Here is an 8,587-nt window from a genome sequence, read left to right as displayed (position 1 = left end):
TACTGAAGATATTGTCTTGGATATAGATCATAGGAGTCCCTGAAATTAAAACAACAACAACAACAAAACTGAGCAAGTGGATAAAACAAATACTAAAAACTAATGTGCAAGAAAACTTTCCTAAGTTCCAGACTTGAAACATTCATGTACCTTACAGACTTGGAACTACTTTCACTAAGTTGTACTCTAAAAAATTACTGAACTTTAAAGGGAAAAAATATGTTTGGGCATTTTTTTAAAAGCACTTATCTTATAAGAAAAATAAAATTAGATTATCATCAGACTTTGATAGCAATGTCTATGCCAGAAAAAAAAAGGAATAACATATTTTATTATTATCAATCTCAATCTCAATCTCAATGATAGAATATGTGTCTCAAGCACCTTATACGCAGCAAAACTAATTTTCAAATACAAAGGGCATAAAGCAAACTATTACAGATGTTCAAGAATTCAGGAATACTCTCATGAGAACTTTCTAAGGAATCTACTAAGAAAAGAATTCTGGCAACCAAAATGACTACAGAAATATCAACATAAGCACTGATGACTGAGTATTACATTTATAATTACATTGAGAACTAAAACTAAATGAATTAAACTAAAAGGTAACTTTTATATACTCAGACCTTATAATTCAACCACTAAAAAATGAAATGAGCAAGGAATGTGAATAGCATGTACAAAAATTACTTTAATTGTGTTCCATGCTCGTATTGATAATTGTCATATTAGTAATGTCATTTTAAGGCTTCTGTATGTATAATCTAGGATAAAGGAAATAAGAAATTTTAATTCTACAATCTCCTATGTCCTTGAGACGAGGTTACATAAAAAACCCATAGAACCTACATTTATTGGAATATATCTATATAAACTCATATTATTTTTGGATATGTATATATTCAAAGATATATTATTTCTGTGGGCTTCTCACCTCTGCCTACAAACTTAATTTTATTAAAATGCCAAGAAACAATGACTAGACCAACATAAACAGGTATCCAGATTTTAAACTCGAAATCCAACTTACCACTGAATAATCCAGAGTTTGATTTTTTGGAAAAAGGATTGAGAACCGACATGGGAAATATGCAAGATAAAGCCAGAAATTCTTGTGAAACCAGGCAGAGAGTAGAGAAAGGAAGCAATCAAAAGCTACCGGAATCCTGTCAAAACACTCATGAGTCAAATGGAAGAGTCTCCCACCAGGCAAAAATGAGACAACTTATGCTTCAGGAAAAAAATAATGCCAAGATACTGAAACTTATCACAGCACATTTAAATCTATGAGTTCATAATGATCGGGAAAAAAGCCAATAGGTCTCTGCAAGATGATCGGAAATCAATTCTCTATCTTGGAAACTGGTAAATTACAAGAAATAATTAAACCTTGGTACTGTCTTCCTTTTTATACCTATCACTCCCTTGAGTTTCTTTCAGTTTAGCACCCTGGTGTGCAGGTAATAAACTAATAAAGAAATTCAAGGGAGTGGTAAGTATAAAAGTCAAGATAGTGGTTTCTATTGGGGCAATTGGGATTCGGATAGGGCACGTGGACGGATTCTAGGATGGCAGACAAAATTTTATTTCCTGCTCAGGTAGTGGCTAAAAGGGTGTTCACATTACATTAATTCATGAAGCTACATATATTTTTTGTGGTTTTACATATTTGTTTTACTTTAAAACAAAATACAGAAACCTGACAAATAGATTCTTATGTTTTTCTAGAGAGCAAATACAGAAGAATTGCAAAAGTAAGTTTGGAAAAAGGAATAATATGAGATCACTTTCTCTACTGGTTAAAAATATAAAGATTTGGTAACTAAAACGGTATGGTACTAGGAGGAACACAAGTACAGAGATGAATGGAACATTATAGCTCAAGCTTTTAAACTCATACACAAAGACTTAATATGAAAACTCCCTAATTCATACAGTAATTAAACATACATTTCAAATTGATTTAAGATCTAAAACTGAAAAACTAAACTGTAAAGGAGTTAAATAAAATATAGATTAGGTTGGGGGGCTAAGCAAAAGGAAATACTTTTTAAGATACTCATAAGATTCAGAAAACATAAAAAGAAAAAATATTGACATTTGAATAAATGGGAAAAAATCTCAAAGATAAAATATATCATAACTAATTTTTTAAATGACAAAGATTATGTATTAGTAGCTTATATGATGGGCAAAAGATTATTATCCCCTCCATAGAAAAAAGGTTTATATATTTAAAAAGCAATAATTAAGAAAAGCCAAAGGTCACAAATAGGTAATAGACGAGGGAATAGAAAATACATATATATATATATACACATATCTATTCATTATAGAAAATAATCCTCAACTTCAATGCCATTCATAATTTTTAACCTACTGGATTTGCAAAAAAAAAAAAAAAAGGTTAAATTAAAAATAACCAACCTTTAAGAATATACAGGTATAGGGAGTTGGGGTAAATTGGAAGGGGTGGTGAATCATGAGAGACTATGGACTCTGAAAAACAACTGAGGGGTTTGAAGTGGCAGAGGGGTGGGAGGTTGGGGTACCAGGTAGTGGGTATTATAGAGGGCACGGAGTGCATGGAGCACTGGGTGTGGTGAAAAAATGATGAATACTGTTTTTCTGAAAATAAATAAATTAATTTAATTTAAAAAAAAGAAATTAAAAAAAAAGAATATACAGGTATAGAGGTATACAGGTACAGGTACTGTCACAGAATCTTTTCTCCTCTCAGAAATCTTTTAATTATTTATTATTATCATTTTTAATGGTAGCAATAGAGTTTACTAAGCTGGCCGTTAATACAGGTGCTAGGGCTTATCCATGGTGCTCTTGATGTACAAACCCCAGATGTTCTGCCCATCTTCTTCTGCAATGACTCCAGAAAACTGACACCTAAGTGGATGTCGTACACAAGCTCATCGTCTGTTATCTTCACGTGGCCAAAAACCGCTGCCAGACACAGCATTTTATTCATCCAGAATCTATCTTGGACTTCACTTTTATCTACTATGGCCACCACATTCTCACTGTGGCTCAGCAAGGAAGGGAATTTGCTATCCTCATTAAGGCCTGGACCCAGGATATGTAGGATCTGCTTGATCAGAGATTCTGAGGCCAAAAAAGTACCATACTTCTTGGCCACCTTCCGGACTAATTTTTTATTCTTATTGAATTTCTTCAGTACCTTAATGTCCATGTGGGGACGATCCATAACCTTGGCCTCATCACAGATGCCACTGGTCCTCCAAAACACATACAGAGAACTTGGGGCAGGGAGTGGAATTAAGCCTGATGGTGCCCGAGAGGTGTTTGTCCTTACTAAGAGTCAGAGTTCTTCAAGATGATCTGCAGCTCCACCATCTACAAAAACGTACAGTAAAGTATCCAAAAACCTCCTGGTAGCAGCACAGGACCTTCCCTGCCTCCCCCAACCCCAAACCCTAGCCTTGTATAGAGTGTCACGGGAGATTTTACTGCCCATAGTGCCTCACTTCACAATAACTGGAGACTCCTGGAAATCTTTTAAATGAATATAGCAATTTTGAACCTAAATAATCTCTTTCATACTTCTCATCTTTTTGTCTTTTGTGCTGAATTTTAGGTAAACCCCTTTGTTCCATCTTCTTAATCATTAATTAAATCTTCATCTCTGATTATTCTACTGTTAGACCATTTACTGAGCTTTTTACTTTGATGATCTCTAATTGGTTAATTTTTTTAAGCCTGTCATTATTTCCTGGTTGCGTTAGCTTCTTTTATCTCTTTAAGGATATCAATTACACTTCCTTAAAATCCTACTTGTTCTTTAATTCTGTTTTCCCTGGTACTATCCATGAAATTTCATGGATTCAGTTACTGGTAGTATTCAGATGCATGCCCATCTTCTGCTTTCTTTGTGCATTGGCTCCTACTCAATCACCTCCTTTCCTTCTTTTGCAACTACACACAATGCTGGAATAAACACCCTTAAACTCCTTATATACTAATATTTTCCCTTTGGGAGGATGGATTCACAGAAGTTGGTGAAATAGTTGTTCATGATAAATTTAACAGATAATGTCAAATTATGTTACTTATAAGTTGGAATAATTCCCACATCCACTAGCAATCTGTTAGCTAGCCTCATTTCCCCATATCATCACCAGCTTTGCTGATTTTTTTCAAGCTAGATTTTGGATTTCTCTAAGTACTGCTAGTGCAGTATGAATTAGATATTATCTTCTTTGCAGCTATACTTAAATACTCACTATTTGGCTGAATGAGCGCATAAGTTCAGCCTCTGGATCTCTGTTACGATGCTTTCTTTTTCTCCCCATATTAATTTTCACATACTAGCATACTACATAATATACTCATTTATTATATTCACTGTTTGATGTTTGTCTCCCCCTACTGAAACAAGAAGCTGGAAACTCTATTTTTTTTTTTTTTTTTTGGAAACTCTATTTTGTTCATAGATATTTCCAAGTGCCTAAAACATTGGCATGTAATAGCTACTCAGTATATATTTGTTGAGTAAATGAATGACTATATAATAATTCACTTAATATCCTAGTAAAAACTTAGAATATTTCTTCCTGAAAAAAATGTTCTACAAAGTGCTTATTATAAATATGGATCTGCTTCCTCTAACAAATGTTACGAACTCCTACAATCATGTATACATTCCAAGCTGGCTATACAACAACTTGCTCTAAGAGGAAATCAATATAACATGATTCTTTTTTGGAACCCATTCAGGAAGCATAAGCCACCAGCAGAAACAAAAGAATACATGCTCATCATAAGTGGCAGTTGAGTGTAGACCCTGCGTTTTTGAGTGTGGACACTATCTCAGAGAAAGGTTTAAATATATTCATAATTAATTTATCAAGTAGATGGCTTGTTCTGAAAGTAACAATAACAAAATAACATTAGCCTAGTTAAATATTGTTTGTCACTTTAATATACTAAACATCAAATAATAATTTTAAATGAGGTGACAATATGTATACCAATAAGATAGTCTCCTATTTTTAAGGTGATCTTAAAAATACTACCTCCATGTAACACTTTGTAGTTTTCATTAGAGCCTCACAACTCTGGGAGCTAGGTGGTATAAATATTAAGTTAAGTGACTGATTAGTAAGGAAGGAAGCCAGTACTTGAATACACATCTTTGGAAACACTTCTTTCTGAAAAAGCAAGAGATTAAACAAAAAGCAAATATTTGGAGTCAGAAGTAGATTTCTATTCTAACTCTGTAATGACCAGATATGGAAACATCAGTCACTGAATTATCTAACTCTAAGCCTCAATTCAACATCTATTTATTTGCCATTAGGCAGGGAAGGATAAGAAAAAAGCCATGCATCAAAGGAAGTTAATTATCCAATTATCTATACATTTTAAATATACTAAAAGTTTGTTATTTATATTGTTCATTCACAACGTTTCTCTGAAACATAACACTGTCCTCTATTTTCCTCCTGTTTACAAGACGCTGCTGGATCTAAGAATTCACTGTTGTGGAATTTATCCTTCTGCTACCACCCAACAGGGATACTAAAGCTGGGCCAGCCACCTGACACACTGCTATGAAATTGTTAGGAGAAGGATGCTCTGTTGTTTTACCTCTACGATCTTTCCTGTCTTCAAACACATCTGTCGCCAAAGGTACAAAATTCATGCCAATCCTATTCTACCCCTATGCCCAACTTCCAGTCCCCAAGACTTCAAGCTTTTAGAGATGCATAAAGATTAATCTTGGTAATGAATCAGGTTAGGGCACAAAGTTCCTTTTCTCCTGTTTCTCTTCTCTTCTGCCCTTTTGGGCTAGTAGTTTCCTTAAAACTCTATAATCAGTTTAACAAATACTCCTTGAGTGCCTTCTATGCTGACAATACTAAGGTGCTAGAAACAGAAAGATATGTAGAGCACAATCCCTATCCTTAAGGAGATTATAGTTTATTAGGGGAGAGAGATAATTAAAGAAATCAAATTGCTATAATTCAATATATACAGTGGTTAAAGATAAAGCTCAAGGTTTTATAGAAAGAGAGAGGAGGAACACTCCATTCTAAGAGTGGAAATCATGCTAATAAAAAACTACAAGAAGTGAAATCTGATCTTATAGCATGGGTAGGAATTAACAAGTGACAAAGAGTGTTACAGGTGGAAAAAGAATACAAATAATTACATAGAAGAATGATCCCAAAGGTTTTGTTCAGGTTACAGATGGGTATTTCTGGGGCATAAAATGTGCTTAAGTTTTGAACATGTGCATTCAAGGTGTCTGCAGGACAATTAAGTAGAACTGTTTTTCAGGAAGCTTAGGAAAAAAGTCAAGACAATATATCTAACTGTGACCAATAGTATAAAAAGATGAAGACAAGTACAACTGAGAAAAATCAAATAAGGTCTGAAGGAGGGAGAGCATTGCTATTTTATATGGCATGGTTAGGAAATGCTTCACTTTTAGGGTGATTTTTGAGCAAAGACCTAAAGTGAGAAGGTGAGTTAGAGGAATCATTCCTAGATAGTCGGATATCTAGATAATAGGAATTCCTATTCCTAGGAATAGAGCTTTCCAAGAAAAAAGAACTAGCAAATATAAAGATCTTGAGTTATGAGTGTGCTTGGATTGGGAAACAACATGGGGTCGGTATTGATGAAAAAATACTACAAATGTAGAAAGAAAATAGAAGGAAGAGATGTCAGAGAGAGAATAAGGAGCCGGATGAAGAAGAGCCTTAATGAACATTGTATAGACTTCATTATGTGGAGTTTTACTTTGAATAATATTGGAAGCCAGTGGAAGTTTAAGTTGGCAAAGTAATATGATTTACGTTTAATGAACTTACTCTGGCTCTTTTAGTGAACCTACTCTGGCTGTTACTTACTGTATGGGCAAAAAAACCAGGCTTTTATTGTTGCTATCATTATTTTTTTTTTTGAAGGTCGTACCATTAATTCATAAGAGAATGATGGTAGTTTAGAGTGGTAACAAGAACTGGTAGGAATCAGGAACCTTTTGAAAGTAGAGCCCACAGGATCTTTTGAGTTTGAGTATATGAGAAAGGATAAAATTAAGGTTTAAAAGATAATACAAAGTTTCAAATAAGAAGGACCAGTCAGTAGGAAAGGAAAACAAGTTATGAATGCACAGAGCAAAGGAAGTGTATTTGTTTAAAGAAAGTTTAGAGAAGGAGAACGTAGCAGTATCATCTAAAGCAGTAGAGTTTAAAAAAAAAAAAAAAGGATAAAAATATCCATTGGAGTTTACAATTTTGAAGGTGTTATCTTTTGCCAAAGCAGTTTCAATGACGTGACAAGGCAGAAATCGGATTGCAATGGTTTGGAGAGTGAATGGGGCCTGAGGAATGAGAGATAGCACTAAATGTTATCACTTCAAAACTCAACAGAGCAGAAACAAGAGGGTTATAGTTGCTGGGTACTTAGAGTGAAAAGATTTAATCAATCATGTGTTGCAACTCAGAACTATGAAAGATCCAGGGTAATCCCTTCAAACCCAGGGTTTCATGGTGGAATGGATCATTTCCACTTTCCAGTCATCAAGACTTAAATGTCAGTTTGCTTTGGAACCCAAGTCACAGAGAGAACTTCAGACGAATGGCTCAACCATTCAGCAATCATCCAGACAGAAGCATAATGGATCCAAAGATGTCACCAAAACATTAGTAAACTGCCCCTGGAAAAAGGACACATTCATTAAGTTTGTGCAGCGTTTTATTCAGTTCTATCAATATCTGGATTATCACTTCACCTGATAAGTCATCTGTTTAGTTTCAACTTTTGCTAAGCAGACAAAAATGTTAAATTCTAAAAAATAAACATACATCTTACTTTTACTTATTTAACTGAGGTTTATACAGATTAAAACATTATTTAATTGTTGTGGTCTCAATAAGACCTTAATATTTTTTCATTTTTAATCAAGTATAATCTATCATACATAAATTACATAATATCTTAAAGGTTCATATATTGTATTTTTAAAATGCCCTTCCATTAGCATAAATAGGATAATAATCACTAAACTTTTAAACTGGAAGTAGTTGTAGAGACATCAAATCCAAACAACTTCATTTCTAAATGAGGAATCAAGCTCATGAAATCTTGGTCAGGGTAAGGTTACATAAATACCAATAAAAACAAGAAGAAAATCTAGACTCCAGTATTTCAATACAGTTTTCTTTCTACTGCTGTAGTCAATAATTCTTTTAAGTAATCTCTGAAAAAAGTACTGGGATATCATCACCAAAATCAAATACCTCAAATGTATGGACTCCTTTATATGTATACTATAGATGGCACTAGGCACTGTCCTAAGTCTTGACATAAATTATTTTAGCCAACCTTCACAGAAATTCTAAGAGACAAGTACTTTTATTAGCCCATTTTACAGGTGGAGAAACTAAGCCTCAAAGAGACTGAGTAACTTTTCCAAGGCCACTCAGGTAGCAAGTGGTAAAGCTGGAATGGCATCTGAGGCTCTAGGCAGTCTGCTTATTTCCTGATGCAGGCTAAATAGTTCTCAAGATCTAATTCAAAAAGCAGTGATTGAAAGGCTATT

At 34.0% G+C, this 8,587-nt stretch overlaps 1 pseudogene; it reads right to left on the bottom strand.

Annotated features, from left to right (window-relative positions):
* Positions 1 to 2,819: 2,819 nt before the first annotated feature.
* LOC131831183 (large ribosomal subunit protein uL1-like) lies at positions 2,820 to 3,372 on the bottom strand (annotated as a pseudogene).
* Between the last annotated feature and the right edge of the window lie 5,215 nt (positions 3,373 to 8,587).

The sequence above is a fragment of the Mustela lutreola genome, chromosome 5 (genome assembly GCF_030435805.1).
Source record: "Mustela lutreola isolate mMusLut2 chromosome 5, mMusLut2.pri, whole genome shotgun sequence".
NCBI lineage: Eukaryota > Metazoa > Chordata > Mammalia > Carnivora > Mustelidae > Mustela > Mustela lutreola.
Note: the sequence above shows the minus strand (reverse complement) of the source record. Positions and strands in the feature narration are given on the sequence as shown.